The sequence below is a fragment of the Siphateles boraxobius genome, unplaced genomic scaffold, assembly GCF_051911475.1.
Source record: "Siphateles boraxobius isolate OS27281-9 unplaced genomic scaffold, OSU_SipBor_1 49, whole genome shotgun sequence".
NCBI lineage: Eukaryota > Metazoa > Chordata > Actinopteri > Cypriniformes > Leuciscidae > Siphateles > Siphateles boraxobius.
The window spans coordinates 4052888-4075009 of NW_027509130.1; the positions used below are offsets into that span (position 1 = coordinate 4052888).

Consider the following 22122-nt stretch of genomic DNA (forward strand, 5'->3'; position numbering starts at 1 on the left):
TTCCTCTAACGTCAAGAAAACTGGACATTTTTCACGTTCCCAGAACCAATACTGAATATTTGGAGAACGTTCTTATAACAAAAGTCTGTTAGTTGGGATCTTTGTTGTAAACCAGTTCAAACCAAGCGCTCTTTGATGACGTGATGATTACGTAACTGCAGATCATCTGTCCATCATCGTATAAAGCCCGCCCTGGCCATTTGATTGGCCCGACGATTTCTGAACCGATCATAATTACTCCTCAATGGATCGAGTCCAGACCGAACTTCCCGACCAAAAAATGTTGTGGGCGGGGTTCAGGCTGGTATCCAGGCTAGGTTTTAGTACACAGCAAAATCCCCAGTGTTAAATCAACACTGCTCGGAGCAAATATGGTCCCACTCTACAGAGTGTTAAAATAACACTGAAGCAGTGTTAAAGTTAATTAGATAATTAAGTGATTAATTAAGTGTTGATTGAGCATTAGTGATGCACACCTGCTGTTAACAAGCAGAATCAATGAAGGAAAGAGAAACACAAGAACTACAACTGACTTTTAGTCACAGCCTTAGATTAAATCAACTGAAGATAAAAAGAAGCTCTTACAAAACTCATCTTATAGATATTAAACTCTTGCTATGCTTAACAAAATTACATTATGATAATTTTATCATCTGATGACCTTTTTTCATGATTAAATCTGCTGTTTCAAATGTGCAAAATAAATACACAAATACAGCAACAGAGAAAACTAATGTTAAAGAGTGAAGGGTCAAGAGCCCAAATAAAGCTGACACTGATCACGATTCTGGTGACTTCAAATGAAATATTCAATGAATCATCAACACGAAACCTGCTAATTCTCAATAAGAGCTTCTGTAGAGTCTGACAGAAATAAATTGTTTGTTATAATAAATTGGTTATTAATAACAAGTAAAAGCAGCATTTGAAAAAGACATTGCAAAAAAGAGGCATGATGTGATTGGCTGCCAAAAAACACCAGTTAATCTTCATAAAGTTTTTATGAATTAAGATTTTCTTTATTTATTGTAATGTATTCTTTTATTTATTTTAGAGCTTTTTATGGGATACCATATAAAATATACCTATAATTATTTTCATAAACACAAACTTCCCTCCACCCAGTGCTATTCTATCAGTTACATTTTAACACACATTGTGTGTTAAAAAATCTACACAACGTGTCAAAATACCATCAACACATGATGTGTGTTGTTTTTTAACACATCTCTTTTTAGAGTGTATAGGGGAAAGGGAACGATTCAGACAGAGTAAACATGCTTTCCAAATAAGAATGAAGTCTGGTTCTCTTTCAAACGATCGTTCGGTATCTCACTATGGGAAACGCCTCAGGTGTGATAGACTATGGAAGCACAAATTACACCACGTCTGTCCAAAGGACGGACCAATCACAGCTCATGACAAGGAGCCCACCCCGTCTATATATGTAGAAAGCGGAAAGTTGCGCATAATGTCATGTCGGCCAGGATTTTGGAAAGAAGGCTTTGGGTGGTGGATTGTGACCTATGGAGGTTTGTACCCACTAAGCAAAACGATGTCCAAAAGACGTCTTTTCTATGTCTTTGTCACAAAATTCGGACGTTGAAAAGACGTCCACTGAGGAGCCAGAATGAAAGTTTTTATGACGTCTTTTTTTGACGTGTTCTGGACGTTCGATCTGGATAACTGTGTGTTATTAGTTACACACTAATTTTTATTATCAGTGTTTAATGCAGTGGTGTCCAAACTCGGCCCTTAGCTCCAGAGGTGGGTAATCCAGGGGCCAAAGAGTAAAAGTCCTGCCATAAGTTTATTCCACCCATGAACTCAGTCAGCTGATTTCACTAGTTAGTTCTGTCTCCTGTCTGAATTAGCAAATCCAGGTGATTGGAACAAAATACTGAGGAGGACTATATGATGCATTTTCTCAAAACATTGTGTAATCATGCTTTTTATTCACCTTCAAATAAGTGATCATTTTAATGCAGTACCACAAGATTGGTGGTTATTAATGCCAGACATAAAGACTAAAGTTTAAACAATATTAATTGCTGGCTTTGTGTTGATTTTGTCATCATCAACATGGAGTTGATGACAGTTTATCGTACTCTTTCTTGGCTTTCTCCGCCACAACAATGGTGTTATACAAACACACAGTTACAACAGCCAAAGAAAAGCTAAAGTAAGAAGAACTGGGAACAAGAGCCCAACTAAAGCAAACACTGATGACCACAATGGTAACTTAAAATGAAACCAACATCTAAACCTCATCTAAACAATGTAAGGAAATGACATTGAAATAAACATGAGTTTTAATTTAATGCGTCCAGAAACAGTATAAATTGTCTAAATGAGACCATAAATGCTGTTTAAAATATGTCCACAATGACCACATTTGAACTAGTTTTTAACCTTGTGCGAAGAGAGTCCATGAACGTCCAGATCGGACGTCCAGAACACGTCAAAAAAAGACGTCATAAAAACTTTCATTCTGGCTCCTCAGTGGACGTCTTTTCAACGCCCGACTTTTGTGACAAAGACATTGAAAAGACGTCTTTTGGACATCATTTTGCTTAGTGGGACAGATTATTATGAATTATGACACTCGTCCTATTGATCAAACACATCAGACATTTTCATCTGATAACTGTGTGTTATTAGTTACACACTAATTTTTATTATCAGTGTTTAATGCAGGGGTGTCCAAACTCGGCCCTTAGCTCCAGAGGTGGAAAGTCCAGGGGTCACAAAGTAAAAGTCCTGCCATATTTTTATTCCACCCAAAGCAAAAACTCCAGTGTTAAATGAACTTTCCTGGGAGTTCATTTGGATCCAGACTCAAAATTGTTAAAGTAAATGAGATAGTTAAGTGAATAATTGAGTGATGATTGAGCATTATTGAAGACACCTGATGTTAACAAGCATAATCACTGAAGGAGAAAATCACATTTTAAGTCACCATTATGATGATCAGTGTTTGCTTTAGTTGGACTCTTGACCCTTAAACTGTTAATGGTGGTTTTTGTTTGACTGCTGTACCTGAGTTGTAACAGCCACATGAACAACAAGGAAAGATGATGAGGTGAAGTCTGTTATGTTTTGACATAATCATCTTTTGTCACAAAACTCATTTGTATATCAAAGTTTAAGCTTTTGATTACACAATATACTATTTTCAGTAATTTAAATATTATCCAAAAGATTTCTTAAAAGTTGTTCTATTCAAAAGAAAATTATTTTATTTGGACACACAGGAATCAAGAATCAGCCTGTGATTCTCAACAATGGTGACAATTAAATAGCATGTTGCAGTGCATTCTGGGTGCCACCAATCAAAACTCATTAATGGCTCCCATCATGCATTGCGGTATGAATAAATTATGATCTGAATTGTCTTAGAAATTTCCTTTTGCTAATTGAATATTCTGTTTGTCACCATTGTTGAGATTCATACACTGAATCTTGATGTCTGTGTGTGCCTAAAAAGGAATGTTTTTTTTTTTTTTTATCAGAACAACTTTTAAGATATTATTTGGTTAATATTGAACATTTTTGGTCTAATGCTGTAGAATCTCAGTGATGCTGTTATGATCATTATACATTCAAGTCAAAGATTAGACTCTAAATGAGTTAAGTGATTCAGGTCAAATAATAATTATGTCAAAACATAACGTCTGATCACCTTTTCTCTTTGTTCATCTGGCTGTTAAAATTCATTTACAACAGCCAAACAAAATCTTAAGTTAAAAATTTAAAGGTCAACTGCCCAACTAAAGCAAACACTGATCACCATAACGGTGACTAAAATATAGATTTTTCTCCTTCAGTGTTTCTGCTAGTTAACATCAGGTGTCTTCAATAATGGTCAATCATCACTCAATTATTCACTTAATTGTGACCCCGCCTGTGAACCCCCGGCTAAAGTCGCAGAATCTAATTATGAGTAAAAGAGCGTCAAAGTAGTCATAGCCATAAAAATGACAAAAATAGGTCATGTGTGTTTATTGCTGTAAATGATAGATTATACCAAGGGTTTTGAGATGCAATACTCACATTTTCATTTATAACATGATAAATACTAAAATTAATGATTTTATTGACACTACGTTATACTTTTGCGCAAAAAAAAAAAATACCGGACGTGGGCTTTCTTTACATTTCAATCGTCTCTGGGTTTATTTTTCGGCGCAACAACACCTGCTGATTCTTATCATTCAGTTCAGGAACTTCTTTTCTACTTATTTCTATTAGAAAGAGTGAACAGACCTTAATATCAATCCGCACGAGCGGCAATCAGGTCAACGCAATGAAAAAAAAAAGCGATTTAAACCGGGTTCAGATATCTGAGGAGATTGTTTCGTGTCATCGCCAAACATTTAAGAAGAATTGCCCCAAATTATGATTTAACCGGTTTTATAGCGGATGATTTTCTGGAGGATGATGGTGATGATGAACAGGACACAATCTATGACGAAACTGACGAGGAATTTGACGGTAAGTTTTTGTCATTATTTTTTTTTAATGCTGAATATGTAACATAGGCCTACTGTCAGTGTTCAGCCAATGTAATGCTAACACAGAATTCATCCTGTGATGCAAAAATAGTGGATTTAAATGTTTATTACATTTGTTGATTGGGATTGAGTCAGTTTAAATTAATTACGTTTATGACATGATGTTTATTTGTTTGATTACACTCTGAATTGAAGCCATGGCCATATCCATACCTGTTTCTTGTCCCAATGCCCTCCCCTCAATTAATCAGATCCAGTCTGATATCTTCATATAAAATGCTTCATTATCCATTTTAAATGTGGATTTAAAATGGATAACCCCCCTCCCCCTGCATGTTTAGGTCTCCATTTAGGTCTCTTGCTTTGAATTGAAACAATTCTCCTTGTTTTTTCAGGCAGTGACCAACATGATGATGAGGACGAGCCAGTTTTGGTGATTGAACCCCAAGCTATTAGTCTGATATTATATTTTCACTGATATTTAATTTTACTAATAAAGTTATACACATCATTCAACTGAATTGACATGGTAATTGTTGCTACAATCAAGCTCTTCTGGTACCCTCATTCGTTTCAATGTTTTTATGCTTTTAGTTTTTTGGACATGCGCATCATAATAAATAGGCCTGTTTTACAAAACTTTAAGAATTTTCCCATAAATGTGTCATATATCACTAAAAAGGGGAGAATCTCAGCTTTAATTTGGTATATGGCACATCTGGAGGATAATTATGGATCAAATGTGTTGCAGTTTTAAAAATAAGCTTTTTTTTAAATTGGAATTTCTCAAAAACATGATTTTCTGAGCCCGAAATTCAGCAAATCTTTGACATAGCCTTACTCAGTCAATATTAAAGATATCAAGGTTATATTTTCACAGAATGTTCTTTACATTATGTAGGATGATTTTATGTAGAAAACAGTGAATCACAAAAAAATGACTTTAGCTGGGTTTTCACAGGCAGGGTCACAATTATCTCATTAACTTTAACACTCTTGAGTCTGGATCCAAATAAACTCCCAGGAAAGTTCATTTAAAGCAGCACTATGCAACTTTTCTACCTTAACCGAACAGCTTTGGAGTCATTGGAATGATTATATTACTTTTTTTGGGCTGAATGGTGGTCGTCTCGTACCCCCCTACACTAAAAAAAATGATGTGTTGGCTTTACTTAACTTTTTTATGTAAACAGGTTCCACAGGTTCCACATAACAGGGTTACGTTAAACAAACATAATTTGTTCATGTAACTTCAACATCATGGAAGTCATTTTAAGCGATCCAATTAAACTCTGAGCTGAGTGTTAAATGAACACTGAAGCAGTGTTAAAGTTAATGAGAGAATTAAGTGAATAATTGAGTGATGATTGAGCATTATTGAAGACACCTGATGTTAACAAGCAGAATCACTGAAGGAGATAACCAGAATTTTAAGTCACCATTATGATGATCAGTGTTTGTTTTAGTTGGGCTCTTGACCCTCACATTATTAACTTTATATTTTGTTTGGCTGTTGTATCTGAGTTATAACAGCCAGATGATCGAATAGAAAAGGTGGTCTGTAGATGTTGATTGTGTTTTTTTATTTATTTATTTATTTTTATTTTTTATTAAGTTTTCTGCAGACATATAAAGGGTGTTACAAACAACAGATGTAAAATGAAACAAGGTGTCTGAAAGAGAGAGAAAAGAAAGAAATCAACAGAACAGTTCCGCACATCAATATAGACCCTCACCAATCAACCCCCCCACCCCACCCCTAAGGCCACTCATAGCTCTCACGTAAATAAAATAAAAAAATAAATAAAAACAAATTATAATAAGAGAAAAAAAATAAAAAAATAAAAAATAATTATATATATATATATATATATATATATATATATATATATATATATATATATATATATATAATAAAAATAATAAAATAAATAAATAAAAATAAATACGCATACAAAAGTTGTTATTATAAATCATACACTAGATTTAATTATATCATATGGAACCAATCCAACTGATATAAATATTGTACCGCAAAGTGATGATCTCACTGATCATTACATGGTAACTTGTATAATACGTACTGCTGAAATTTGTCATGTTGCGCCACGTTATAGACCAGGCAGAACAATCCTTCCAACCACTATAGATAGATTCTCAAATAGCTTACCTGATCTATCTCAGCTGCTCAGTGCACCCAAACAAACAGATGAACTAGAGGAAATGACTAGCAGTTTGAGCACCATGTTCTCTAGTACACTAGAGATTGTTGCACCAATTAGATTAAAAAAGGTTAGAGAGAAAACTAAAGCACCATGGTACAACAGTGCTACGCATGCAATCAAGAGAGAAACTCGTAACTTAGAGCGTAAATGGAAACAAACTAATTTAGAGGTCTTTAGAATCGCGTGGAAAGACAGTATGTCACGTTATAAAAAGGCTCTAAAAGCAGCCAGGGCTGAGCATCTCCGCAAACTAATAGAAAATAACCAAAATAATCCAAGGTTTTTATTCAACACCGTGGCTAGACTAACAAATAAACAAACATCACCAGAGCAAAATATTCCATTACAATATAGTAGTAATGATTTTATGAATTACTTCAATGAGAAAATAGAAAGCATCCGAAACACAATTGTAAATGTACACTCTTTTATGGTGTCTTATGATTCAGCCTCAATTATATCCCCTCTGGAACAACTACACCGCTTTACAACTATAGGACAGGAAGAGCTAAATAAACTTATCATTGCATCTAAAACAACAACATGTTTATTAGATCCGATACCCACTAAACTACTGAAAGAAGTGTTACCTGTAGTCGAAGAGCCTCTTCTTAATATTATTAACTTGTCTTTATTTTTAGGTCATGTTCCAAAAATATTCAAGCTGGCAGTAATAAAACCTCTCATTAAGAAACCGCAATTAGATCCAAATAACTTAGCAAATTACAGACCCATCTCAAATCTTCCATTTATGTCTAAAATACTAGAAAAAGTTGTGTCCGCTCAATTGTGTTCTTTCCTACAAGAAAATGATATCTATGAAAAATTCCAGTCGGGATTCAGACCGCATCATAGCACAGAAACTGCGCTAGTTAAAATTACAAATGATTTACTTTTAGCTTCTGACCAAGGCTGTATCTCAATACTAGTTCTACTCGATCTTAGCGCTGCGTTCGACACTATCGATCATAAAATACTCTTGGATCGACTACAAAACTACACTGGTGTTCAGGGACAGGCATTAAGCTGGTTTAGATCGTACTTATCAGACCGTTACCATTTTGTCTGTTTAAATGGGGAAAAATCAAAGATAACGTCAGTAGACTATGGAGTGCCGCAAGGATCGGTGTTAGGCCCTCTGCTATTCTCAATATACCTGCTGCCGCTTGGTAATATTATAAGAAAACATGGAATTAATTTCCACTGTTATGCTGATGACACTCAATTATATATCTCATCACGACCAGATGAAAACACTAACTTATCTAAATTGACAGAGTGTCTAAATGATATAAAATGCTGGATGACGTGTAATTTCCTGCTATTAAATTCAGATAAAACGGAGGTATTACTTATTGGTCCAAAAAAACTACCCACAAAATCCCTTACAATACAACTTTAATTTAGAAGGATGTCCTGTTACTTTATCCACTACAGTAAAAGACCTGGGTGTTATACTAGACCGCAACTTGACTTTCGAAAATCATATTTCATATATTACAAGAACAGCCTTTTTCCACCTTAGAAACATTGCTAAGCTACGCAACATGCTATCTGTTTCTGATGCAGAAAAGTTAGTTCATGCATTCATGACCTCGAGACTAGATTACTGTAATGCTTTATTAGCTGGCTGTCCTGCATCCTCAATAAACAAGCTACAGTTAGTGCAAAATGCAGCTGCTAGAGTTCTTACTAGATCGAGAAAATATGATCATATAACACCTATTTTATCATCTCTACACTGGTTACCTATTAAGTTACGTATCAATTACAAAGTATTCCTACTGACCTATAAAGCCCTAAATGGTTTAGCTCCTGTGTATTTAACAGACCTTCTATCGCCATACAATCCATCGCGCTCTTTAAGATCACTAAATTCGAGGCTTCTGGTCATTCCTAGGATATCTAAGTCCACTAAAGGAGGGAGGGCGTTCTCGCATTTAGCTCCTAAACTCTGGAATAGCCTTCCTGATATTGTACGAGACTCAGACTCACTGTCCCAGTTTAAAACTAGATTAAAGACGCATCTCTTTAACCAAGCATTCACTTAATGCTTAACCTTTGATACTACTGCTGAATCAGTTCGAATGCATTAACATTATGAACATCAGCTATGCTAATTATTTCCCATCTGCCTTTCTGCTGTTATCTCGGGACGCTAGTCCCGAGGTAAATAGCGTTCGTCAGCTCCAGTTTGTATCCAGCCTCTCACGGAGACTTCAGATGCCCCAACGCCTGTGAAGAGACGACTCGACGCCTGTGAAGAGACGACTCAAAGCCGGCGATATGTTATGCCATAAATTAATACATGATTAACTAACTGTATTTTTCTATGTACATTTCCGAAATGCAATTTCTGTAAAGCTGCTTTGAGACAATGTGTATTGTGAAAAGCGCTATACAAATAAACTTGAATTGAATTGAATTGAATATTATAAGACAGTAAACAAAAGAAGAAAAGTCTCCCCCCTCTCCACAGAAGTCTAATCAGGAGGTCCTGACTTCACGATCAGGCCTTCAATAGTAGTCAGTACAGGGCTCCAAGTTTTATGAAATGATCTCAGCGAACCCTTAAGAGAGTGTCTAATTTTTTCAAGGTGGATGCATTGCAATACCTCTCTTATCCAATCATCATGTGATGGAGGAGAAGCATGCTTCCATTTAAGGAGGATGGCACGCCTGGCTAGCAAAGTAGTAAAGGCAATGACGCAGTGCGCTGTAGCTGGTATACTTCTGATTGGAGAAAGGCCAAACAGGACAGTTAAGGAATTAGGGATAAAAGTGTAATTGAGAGCCTGTGAGAGAGTTCTGAAAATGTCGGACCAATAGTCTGATAGCACCGGGCATGACCAGAACATGTGAAGATGATCGGCTGGGGATTGTCTGCATCTGTTACAGGCACCACTTCTGTTAGGAATTATTTTTGCCAGTCTGGCATTAGTGAAATGGGCTCTGTGAAGCACTTTACATTGTATTAGGGCATGTCTAGCACAAATAGATGAAGAGTGAACTAAACTAAGGATGTTTTTCCACTGGTCATCGGAAATGTCAATGCCCAAATCTTGCTTCCACGTTAGCTTAAGGGAGTTAATCGGAGAAGGGGTTAAGGAGATTATTTTACCATAAATTATTGAAATCAGTCGTCTTTGACCAGAGTCGAAGGTGAGAATTGAGTCCATTTCTGATTCGGGTGGACGATTGGGAAAATGGGGAAATAACTTTTGAATAAAGTGCCTCACTTGAAAAAAACGAAAAAGATGACTATTAGGAAGGTTAAATTTAGCTGATAAAGAAGAGAAAGAGGAGAAGACTTCGTTTTCATACAAGTCGTTTAGAGTAGAGAGACCCTTAGCTGCCCAAATATCAAAGAAGCTGTCTGCAAGGGACGGGGAAAATAAGTGATTATTTGAAATTGGCATATGAATCGATGCTCTATGTAGACCAAATTGTTTCCTGAATTGATGCCAAATCTTAATAGTATTAATAACTATTGGATTGCTCGAGATTTTGTGTACCCCAAGGGGAAGCTGGGAGCAGATGGTTGATTGTGTTTTAACATAAACGTTTACCTGAATCACTGAATTCATATTGAAGACAAATTCTGAGTTAAGGTGACCTTATAGATTATAGCAGCACTGCCATTGTAGAGCATACCATTCTTAGCCTTTTCAAAGAAATCCAAATGATCAAATAAAAAAAAAAAAAAAAAAAATCTCTAAAAAGCATTTGTATGCAAGCACACACAGACATCAATATTTAGCATATGAATCTCAGCAATGGTGACAAACAGATCACCTCTGATCATAAGCTCATTATTTATTCATGGAGCAATGCATGATGGGAGCCATGGATGAGTTTTGATTGGTGGCACCCAGAATGCACTGCAACATGCATTGTAATTGTCACCATTGTTGAGATTCACAGTCTGATTCTTGATGTCTGTGTGTGCCTGCATAAAAAATATATTTTAAGAAGTTTCTTTTAGTTTCTTTTTTTTTAATTTGATCATTTGGATTCCATTGTAAAGGCTAAAAATGGTATTCTCTACAGTGGCAGAGCTGCTATAATCCATAAAATAAACTTAACTCAGTATTTTGGTTCTATATGAGTTCAGTGATTCAGGTCATAAGATTGTGATATAATGATTATGTTACAACACAACCAACATCAACAGAACACCTTTTCTATTTGATCATCTGGCTGTTATAACTCACGTACAGCAGCCAAACATAATCCAATGTTAATAATGTGGGGGTCAAGATCCCAACTAAAACACACACTCATCTCCATAATGGTGACCTGAAATTCTGGTTTTCTCCTTCAGTGATTCTGCTTGTTAACATCAGGAGTCTTCAATAATGCTCAATCATCACTCAATTATTCACTTAATTATCTCATTAACTTTAACACTGCTTCAGTGTTCATTTAACACTCAGCTCAGAGTTTAATTGGATCGCTTAAAATGACTTCCATGATGTTGAAGTTACATGAACAAATTATGTTTGTTTAACGTAACCCTGTTATGTGGAACCTGTGGAACCTGTTTACATGTAACGAATTGCTTTACTGCAAAAAATATCTGATAAAATTAGAATCAAACAGAAATAACCCGGCGCCGTATACATGTGGTGTTCAAGGCGCACATACAATACAGACTGCCGACAGTTCATCAGGGCACGCACAGGTAAAAAAGTTGCATAGTTCTGCTTTAACAAAGGAGTTTTTGCTGTGGGTGGAATAAAAATATGGCAGGACTTTTACTTTCTAACCCCTTTACTTTCCACCTCTGCTGGTAATGCTGTTTGTGGAGTTGTTTAATCCTCCTCTGCTGAGATCTTCACAGATTTAATGTCTTCTTTTCTCTTCAGTGGATTTCATCTAAGGCTGTGGCTGAAATTACTCCATATTTAATATACACAGATTTTGTGGCTCAGATAAGGTCCAGTTCTGGTTTATTTCTTTGCTCTTGGCAGGAGACAGAACTAATAAGTGAAGTCAGCTGACTGAGGTCATGGGTGGAATAAACATATGGCAGGACTTTTACTCTTTGGCCCCTGGATTACCTCTGACGCTCACCCACACGACGCCATACACGCTGTCTGCCATCTGCCCTGTACAGTGAAAACTGATACATCCGTGAAGAGAACACCTCTCCAAAGTGCCAGACGCCATCGTATGTGAGCATTTGCCCACTCAAGTCAGACGATGAACTGCAGTCAAGTCGAGACCCCGATGAGGACGATGAGCAAGCAGATGAGCTTCCCTGAAATGATTTCTGACAGTTTGTGCAGAAACTCTTTGGTTATGCAAACCGAGTGTTGCAGCAGCGGTCCGGGTGGCTGGTCTCAGACGATCTTGGAGGTGAAGATGCTGGATGTGGAGGTCCTGGGCTGGTGTGGTTACACGTGGTCTGCGGTTCTGAGGTTGGTTGGGTGTACTGCCAGATTCTCTGAAACGCCTTTGGAGACGGCTTATGGTAGAGAAACTAACATTCAATTCACGGGCAACAGCTCTGGTGGACATTCCTGCAGTCAGCATGCCAATTGCACGCTCCCTCAAAACTTGCGACCTCTGTGGCCTTGTGCTGTGTGATAAAACTGCTCATTTTAGAGTGGCCTTTTATTGTGGCCATCCTACACTGTTAACCCTTGCTGTAAAAAAAGTGACAGTATCATACCATTTTCCATTATAACAGTAATATACCGTAGAAAACAATGCATTCTGGGTTATATTTGCATTTTCGAGAAAGTAGCCTACAGGAATATACTGTGAATTAACAGACACTCAGAGGCTGTGTTCCCAATCACATCCTATATCCTCATTCACTATTCCCTACAATAGTGCACTAATATAGTCCACTTGAATGAAAAGAAGTGAGTGAATTGAGAAACCGATGAACACCTGATAAGCAGAATCACTGAAAGACAGAGAAACAAGAACAGAAAAAAGAGAAACACAAGAACAGTGTTGCCAGTATTTTACTGTAAAAAAAACCTGGTAAGGTCTAACAGTGTAGATGAAGAGAGGAGAAACATTCTCCAAAAAAAGGGAAACAAAGTTGATAATATTCATTTTCTACCAGAACTAGTGTGATCTTCACTTACTGCAAACTGAAATAATCTATTGCTTTTGTGTCATGAAAAGCCCATTCATGATTTCAGTGTGTGTGTAACAGCACAGATCTTCTCCAGACTCACTGTTTTGGACGATGTCCTGCATCTTCTTCCAGACTCTGAACGGCAGGTTGCCCAAGTATCGTGACACATCAATAAAAGCACCAGAAGCCATCTGTGGATCCGCCTGTGAGATCTGGACTCTGGAGGAACATTCAGGAGTCAGAACTGCAGTGGATCAGAACCAGAGAGACCAGAGACACCAGCAGATCACTCACCTTTCCATTGAGACCGGAAACTTCTGCAGAACAAACACACCATTTATCATCAAGATCTCAATTAATCATCAATCAATCAATCAATCAATCAATCAAATCAATGATGTGAAATCAGACCTTCAGAAAGCAGACGTCATTGGCTCTCATCATCTCCTCCATGTCTTTAATTGTGTGTGAAAGATCTGAGATGTGTCACTCCATGCAGACGACCACCCCCATCCCGGAACCACCCATAGAACCCGAACCACCCAACCTACGCTTACCTTGAGATGAAAAGGCACGGAGAAGCTTTCTAGACTGGACCACACGGAGAAAGGGCAGAATATTTTCTTCACTTAGAAGGCTCATGTCCTCCTTGTTCTCCACACCAAGTTCCTCCAGGCCTGCCATCAAGGTAGTTAGTGTGTCTGCGGGGAGGTCCGGAAGTACTGCCGAGACAGCCCTCCTGAGTTCCTCCTGTGCTGCAGCCATGTCTCTGCAAAGGAGTGATGGAGACAGATCATTGTAATGTCACACATTGTGTAGGCTGGCAAAGGATAATAATCCAGTAGATCATCATGCCTCATGCAAACAAACTGCTCTTGAGGTGTCCCCAAAACACTATAGACCCCAATGTCCCTCAACTTAACAAAACGATATATTTCTGAGACAAAGGACACAGAGCCATGGTGCACAATGATCAGCTCTATCTTGCCAACCTCCAACTCTTCTTCAGTTTTCCCCAGCAAAATAAACATGCCCTTTTTGTATGATGTGCCCTTCACCGTCACTGTGTGAGATGCTACTGTATCTTTAGATTTAAAATGCAAACCAACAACAGCCTCTTGGATTTTGTCGCTGTAGTCATTTACATAGAATGTCATCTCTTTATCCAGCAACACACTCGGCTGAAACATTTCACCTGCTCTCAAGTATGCCTGGAAGAGCTGGTGTCTCTCTGCGACAGTCTTGCAGATGTTCTTGAAATTATGTAACTTCCTAGCACATCTTTTGAAGAATGTGTGCTTACTCTCAAACCTGAGAGTCCAAAGGCGAATAAGGGGACCAAAGTGGGTAATGAGCTCTGGATAATGAAGTAAACAGTGGTGTTTGGGCTTCAGAGGCTCATTGGGACAGAGCTGCCTTCGAAAGTAGATATACTCCTCAATGAGTATTTTAAGATAAGCAACCTGATCTGTAGTGATTGCTGGTGCACAAATGAGCTCTACAATTTCTCTGAGCTGCAGCACAAGTTGCCAGGCAGCATTCTCACATGGATTCCTAATCCTATCTCCTATCAGGAGAGGGAGCAAACGCAGGAAGCACCATTTCTGGACTGCATGTCCACTAAGTCTTCTGCTACCTGGTGAAACATCGGCTGGTTTGTCCTGAGCATCATTTCCCTGATAGTTAAACTGATCTTTGCACCTGTTGAGTTGTGTATAGTTGAAATGTTTCTCCTCAACTAGATGACCAATCAACAAACTAAGGTCACAGGAAACAATGCCTTCAAACAGGTCATGGCCAAGACATGGGGGTAATCCAGGCTGGCAAACATGAAAGAAGGACAGTTGGTTAAACGGAGAGTTTGACTTGATACCACATTCAGAATTTGTACCAGTGTTTTCTAATTCTTGTAGATGATTCAGAAAATACTGTTCTGTACGCTTGTTGCCACATAATAATGGAGAGCTCTCAAAACTTGATCTTTTTATATCATAATACCTGCAGAAATAATGGCTCACACTAAAGTTCTCAACAAATCCACCAATACAGTGAGACCCTAAATTGTCACCCGAAATAGCACACAGTCGACCTCTGACAATTTGTCCATTATTTATCTCGATGCCAGTTTCCTCAAGAGCTTTCAGGTCTTTTATGAGGGGCTCAAATACTTTGTCCATCCCAAAATATTTGAAGTCCTGCTCCTTACACAAGAGAACAAGCTGCATTTGATCTATGGATGATCTGTTATGAGGCAAAATGTCTGTTAAAGTGAGATAAACTGCTAGAATCTTGTGTTTCTTTTTAGAAGATCCAAGTGGATTAACCACTTCAAATGCATCCTGATAAAGTATAAGACCAAGAGAAGATGGCTCCGCTTTAAATAAAGGGTTGCACTGAGCTCCCTTCCCATCATTTACATCCTGGAAAATACCCTCTGATGATGGTTGGGAACGTGTTGCTGCATACTGTTCCTGCATGGACTTGCTTTTAAAAAGTGCAGCCAATGTTTCTTTAATAGAAACATAATGGGCAAACGATTCCTTACCTTTCTCATTGATACCTAATAACTGAGGCACCGGCTCAACTTAATTAAAATGTTTTTTAAAAGCCGTCTTTCTTTTCTGGTCTGTGCGCAAAGGCCCACTGTTACAGGCTGTGAGGAGATCGTCTTTTCTCATTTCATCCATAATGTTACTAATTGTGGCCTTTGGGATTCCAAGGACAGTTAGTTTCTCACTCAAGGTATTAAGCAGATTTGTCAGACTGACATGATGGACATCTTGATATCCTTCAATAATCGTTTGTATTGTAGTAGCCGGCAATAGTAGTTTAGCCTGAAGTTTTAGATAGAAAAGTGTGATATTCTGAAGAAAGAGGGATTCATCAACTGCAACAGGCACTTCTTGCTCATCATCAGAATAATTAACGTTAGATGGTTCACACTCACTCACTGATTCACTGGCAACAGGTCTTTCTACATTAGAGGGGTTTTCTACATGTTCAACACTGTCATTGCGGTGCTTCTTAGAAAGATGGGATGCAAAACTCGACAAAACAGAGAACCTTCTATCACATCCTCTAAATGGGCATTCAATGTGTAACCCTTCACGCAAATGTGACCTCAAGTGACAAACTAGTAAAGATGATGTTTCACACCTTACTGCACAAAAGTCACATTGTATAGGAGTACATGGTCGCTGACTATTACTCAAAGGAACATCTGGTTTGTGGTCTCTGTATATGTGAGCTTTAAGTACAGGAATTTTAAGATACTGTCTGGAGCATTCAGGCACACCACACTGATATCTGTAATTAGCACTATTACTATGCAACTTAATGTGCTGAGTAAACTCACAAACTCTATTAAATTCCTTACCACATGTGCTAAACTTGCAAATAAACATTTTGGACTGTTGCTATGTGAAGCTTGCTAGCAGCTAGCTCACCCTCACAACACGTGGTGGTTGTCTGAAAATTTTCGGCAAAACAGCGAAACGGACAAAAAAAAAGATAGAAATATACGATAATGTTATAAAATCTGTACTTAATATATATGCTTTAACAGTTATAAGATGATTGCAAACATACAAACTACCTTTTTATGGCTAACTAACCAACTCACTGACAGGAGGCAGACGTGACGTTCTTCTCAGAAGTCAAGAGCGCAATGAAAAACTTTCCACAGAACACCGGACTTTCAGCAAGTGCAAAAAGTTGAGAAGAGACCTTTCACGATAAGCACTTGGAAACAATTTTTCGAAGATGCACGCGCGCAGTTCAGTTTAAGATTTGACACCTTATCTAGCTAGATTACAAACAGAAAAATTGTTTAAAAATGACATTCGAATATTCCCTCAAAAAAACCCCCCACATATTCTAACATCTGGTTGCGCATTTTGTCAATGACGCGCATTACGTCAATACAGGACAAATTAATACAAAGAGACATAACTACTTGTATAGGTAGTTTATTTAAGTTTAAACCTATTTGACAACGTATTACCTACACAAAAACAAGTAAATCAACTAATGGCCAAGACCGTAGAGCAGACCTCTGAACTCTCGCTCGCTCGCACTCTCGCTCGCTCGCACTCTCGTCTCGGCCTCACCGCTCTCTGCGCATAACGGTTTAAACGAACAACAACAATAAACAAATGTTGAGTGCTGATCAAGAGTTTTGTGCAAGCAATTTAAGGTTGCGACTCTTGTCCCATATAGCAGGCTTCATTCAGTGATCGAAACAAATAGTCTTAACATTAATTGAAGTTTTAGAACCGACATTGACCGCTCCGAGCAATCTGTGCTGTGGTAACAACGTTAAACATGGAACTTTTCCTTGACATGAAACGGTAAATAATCAAACCAGTGGGAGCCTGCAAAAATGTGCTGTCTCTAACCTAACGTTAACGTTACCTTATTCATGCAATATCCCAGGCAGCACGCCTATTCGGAAAGCAGACAGCCGTGCCTCTGCTACAGCGGGCATGTTTTTCCACATTCGAATATTATTTTTCACCTTCGAAATTCTGTTTTTAAAACTATTCGAATATATATTCGAATTTAGAATATTCGTTGACAGCCCTAAATGACAGTCGAGCTAGCTAGCCAATCCATCCAAACAGTGAAAGAACCATGTTGACGTTACTTTAGGCAGATTAAAAATAGCATCAATTTGTGATGAACAAGGTGGTAGCTAACGTTAGCAACTACCAGTACATGACTGATGGAGGAAGAGACACGTTAATAAAGTTAGCTACCTTATCATAAAAGCACCTATTTCTGCCCAACCATGCCCTATTTCCAATTTAGCTAAACCACAAGGGGACAGCTTACTTCATGTTAGCTTATCAAAGCAGACGAAACCGTCACCATCCACTCAGATAAGCAGAACTAATAACGTTATATCTGTATTATAAAAATACATATGTAAGGGCAACAGTAAGTTACATAACGTAAAGTTAACTTACCTTCGTCCCAGAATGTTTGCTTCTTCTTTCTTCTTCTTCTTTCTTCTTCTTGAATGTCAATGATGGCTCAGTCCCAGAATGTTCGTTTAGAACTAACCGCCTAAAAATTCAAAATTCCAACCGCGGTGATTCCATGATGCAACGCGGTGGCTGTAAAACCATTGTAAAACTCTGCGCATACAGTGTAGTTACAATAATAATACAGGACTGTCCATTCATTTCCCATGATGCATTGCTACTTACAGTAAAAACACAAATACAATACATTGTTGTAAGGTTTACTGTAGAAATTACATCAATTGCTAACAGTGTAGACTGACTTTATTTCTGTCAAACAATGTTGCTATGTGGGTCATGCTTTCAGAAATGTTTCTCAGAGCTTATGCTTAAATGCTTGAAAATAATTGTGTTCATAATATATTTATGTATTTCTTCCTCTTCTCACAAAGCAAATATTTTTTTGTGTGCTGGACACTTGCTGCTTGCTTATCTGTGCTATGCGCCTCATTTAATCTCTTTATTTATATATATATATATATATATATATATATATATATGGGCTGTCAAATAGATTAATTTGCTATTAATTACATAATAAATAAAAGCCTGTGTTAACATAAAATATGTGTGTGTGTGTGTGTGTGTGCTGTGTAAATTCATATGTATATATAATACACTCACATAGGCTACATGTATAAACAATTTTTGTATATTGTTTTGTTATACAAATTAATTGATTTGACAGCCATATATGGAAATATTATTATGTTTTTTAAGGAAATGTCAAGAGTGCAATTCTGCAAATTATAGCCAAATGTTTGTTAGTTTGAGAAAGCTAAAATAACAGTTTCTTCAATTTGTTTTATAGTGATGATGACTTATTCATTACTCTAGAAGTCTACTTTATTTTAAAAGCATAATGTGTGTTGTCTTAGTGAACTAACATTTAATGTGAATACTTTAAAAGCAATCATGCAGCTAGAAAATAAGAGCATTGCCATATCCTGTATAGGATAAAGTTCTGCTGAAATAAAATCTGTTTATAACTTGCATGTCTACATATTGATAGTCCCAATTGTATATTGGTAATCATTAAAACTTACAGTGAATGGTTCTGGGTCTTCTCCTGCATGGACTGAAGCACAGGCTCTACTCTTCAGCACAATGGTGACCCACAAAACCAACAGTTTTGCCAGTATATAACTGTTTTTAGCTAACAGTTTATTACTGTTAAAATCCATTGTGTCTTTTATCTTACACTGTTAACCCTTTCAACACCCAGAGGAAAAACCACACTACAAAAATTAAAAGTAACATTGACACAGTGTTGCAGTGAGATAATTCCTTGAATATGTAAGTGATTGTTGAGCATTAGTGATGAACACCAGTAGTTAATAGCCTACACCTTGTGTCAAAATGATTTATGACCCTATGATTGACAGGTGGGCGTGGCTTTCATTTGATCTTCCCCCGCCCCTTCCGGTTCCTCCCCTTCCTGTCCCGCCCCTTGTCCCGCCCCTTCCGGTTCCTCCCCTTCCTGTTACCTTTGACCCAGTTCCGCCCCTTCCTGTTACCTTTGACCTAGTTTCCGCCCCTTCCGGTTACACTTTCTGTCAAAATGATGGATGGTTACCTTTGACCTAGTTTCCGCCCCTTCCGGTTACACTTTCTGTCAAAATGATGGATGGTTACCTTTGACCTAGTTCCGCCCCTTGCGGTTACAGCTTCTGTCAAAATGATGGATGTGTGACAGTTAGTTTGATTGTTTGATCAAGAAAAGGGAGGTATTGGCCTTGTTAACATAAGCTTTGATGTTACAGTTACAAAGTGATGTGACAGTTAGTTTGAGATGTGATTGTTTGAAGTTGGTGTTTTGGTCACCGCATCCCTGAGCTTTATCAAGGGGAGCTGTGAAAGTGATAAGAAAAAAATGTACAACTATTCACTGGACCAAGCATTATGTTCATTTAAATAAAATGGTGAAAGTTTATCTGTTCTGTAAAAAAGAATATAAAATAAAATCTCACACAAAAAGTTGAAATAAATGTACAACTATTCACTGAACCAAGCATTTCAGTTTAAATAAAATGGAGCCACAAAAATAAAAAATGTACAACTATTCACTGAACCAAGCATTTCAGTTTAAATAAAATGGTGAAAGTTTATCTGTTCTTTAAAAGAATATAAAATAAAACCTCACACAAAAAGTTTAAATAAAATGGAGTCACAAAAATATTCCAAACAGTTACAAATGTATTAGAGAGTTGAAGAAAAAACATACAGCTTATGTAAAACCTCACACAAAAAGTTTAAATAAAATGGAGCCACAAAAGTATTGCAAACAATCCAATGTATGAATGATCTGACTCTGTCTCAAAAACATAGGGAGCACGCGCGTCTATGTGTGTGTGTGTGTGTGTGTGTCAAAGCAGGAATTTCCCCCCCCCCCCTCCGCATTGCTGAGGACCTTGAAAGTTTATCTCACACAGAAGTTGAAAAAGCATTATGTTCATTTAAATGAAATGATTATAAAATTTACATTTAGTCATTCACAAATATTTGACACTGACTCAAGTTGAAAAACCATGCTGTTCAATTAAAAGTATATAAATTAAACAAAAATAAAATCATCTTACTGTTTCACCATGGTTGAAAAAAACCCACAAGTGTTTCCCCTGAAGTCTTTTCTCTCTGTCACACCAGCGTGTGGCTGGCCTGGTATTTGTTTTTGTGACACGTTCCTGAGTCCAATGAAAAGCATTGTGTTCCTTTAAAAGTGTATAAATTAAAATATATCATATATAAAATAAATAGTTTACTAATTGTTGTTCATTTAAAATCTTACTAAATTACTGAAGTTGAAAATCATGCCGTTCATTAAAAAATCTTACTAAATTAATGAAGTTGAAAAGCATTCTGTTCATTTAAAATAAATATTTTACAAATTTACTGTAGCAGTTATGTTAGATTTAGATAAAAATAAAATCATCTTACATTTTCACCAGGGTTGAAGTAGCTCCTATCACATAGATGTCCATATCGACCATTTAAAGTTGAAAAGAACTATTTCTCTCTTTCTCTCTCTCTCACACCAGCGTTTGACAGTCAGAGGGGTTGTGTTCAGTGATCAGAATGAGACTGTGAATGTTTGCTAAATTTATTTCATAGTGTATAAGCATTAAAAGTTTGAAATAGTTTCAAACTTATTCAATGAATTCATAAAAAACAATTATGCTATATCGATGGTCTCTGGGTAAAACTTGACTATATTTTTTTATTTATCAGGGTGCATGTAAAGAACTTTGAAATTTGCGGCTCTCACAAGTTATCTCACACATTGTGTGAAATGTTTAATAATTCCTCAAGTAGTATCTGTGAGAAAATCCCCACATAGGCCTATCTGTAGTGAGAGAGCAACAATGAAGACTTTTAGAATCTGTGATGCCTCAGGCCGAGCCCCATTGATAGCCTCCTTATAAGCTCCTTCCGATCACCAGCACATCTTCAGAGAAATACGTTATTTTACAATAATGTTAGCTTCAGGATATAGGGTGACAGAGCAGATGAGCCTCTGTGCATCATGTAATGTTAGTCTGCTAACGCCTTTCCAGAGCCAAAGTTTTGTTCGTACTAAATTTATTTCAAAGCATAATCGTAAAAGTTTAAATATGATCTTTTAAAAATGAAAAGATTGTTTAAATGAAATCTTTACATCTTTACAATCTTTTTTTTTAACGGTGACCCAAAGTATAATTGTTATTAATATAACCATAATGATTTTTGTACTGTAACAGCATATTCTACCCCGTACACCTAAACACGACCATCACAGAAAACTGCATTTTTACATTGTTTTTTACATACTGTTTTGCACTCTCACACACTAAGTTGGTTCCATAAACTCAAATAAAGTATATAACTCAATGTATAATGACAAAATGTATTCAAACAATTTAACCTTAGTTTTAGCTAAATAATATATATAAAAATTATATATATATATATATATATACAAATATAAAATATAAAAACTCCTTACATTTTCATAGAACTGGAGAAGTAGTAGAAACTAACAATAAAAAAACAAATAGTTTAAGATGTCATAAACAAAAACCCTCCCAGATCCTTCAGGGATAAACTACAGGGTGAGATGAAGCTTCACACCCTCACAGAGACGAGAGGAGTGACAGGCCAGATGAGCCTCTGGGGTCACAATGCCCCAGCATATGCAAAGTTAGTCTGCTTTCCACTGTTTTATTCATATTAAACTTGTTTAATTAAAAGCATAATCTTAAAATTTTAAATGAGATCTTTTCAAA

At 37.0% G+C, this 22122-nt stretch overlaps 2 protein-coding genes across 2 annotated transcripts in view; one reads left to right on the top strand and one right to left on the bottom strand.

The window, feature by feature from the left end:
• LOC143711053 (E3 ubiquitin-protein ligase TRIM35-like) overlaps positions 1-22122 on the top strand; it is a 242540-nt gene that overhangs the window by 131084 nt on the left and 89334 nt on the right. The window lies entirely within an intron of this gene.
• Positions 1-22122, bottom strand: part of LOC143710912 (uncharacterized) — a 195562-nt gene that overhangs the window by 119591 nt on the left and 53849 nt on the right. The gene's annotated exons all lie outside the window — the stretch shown is intronic.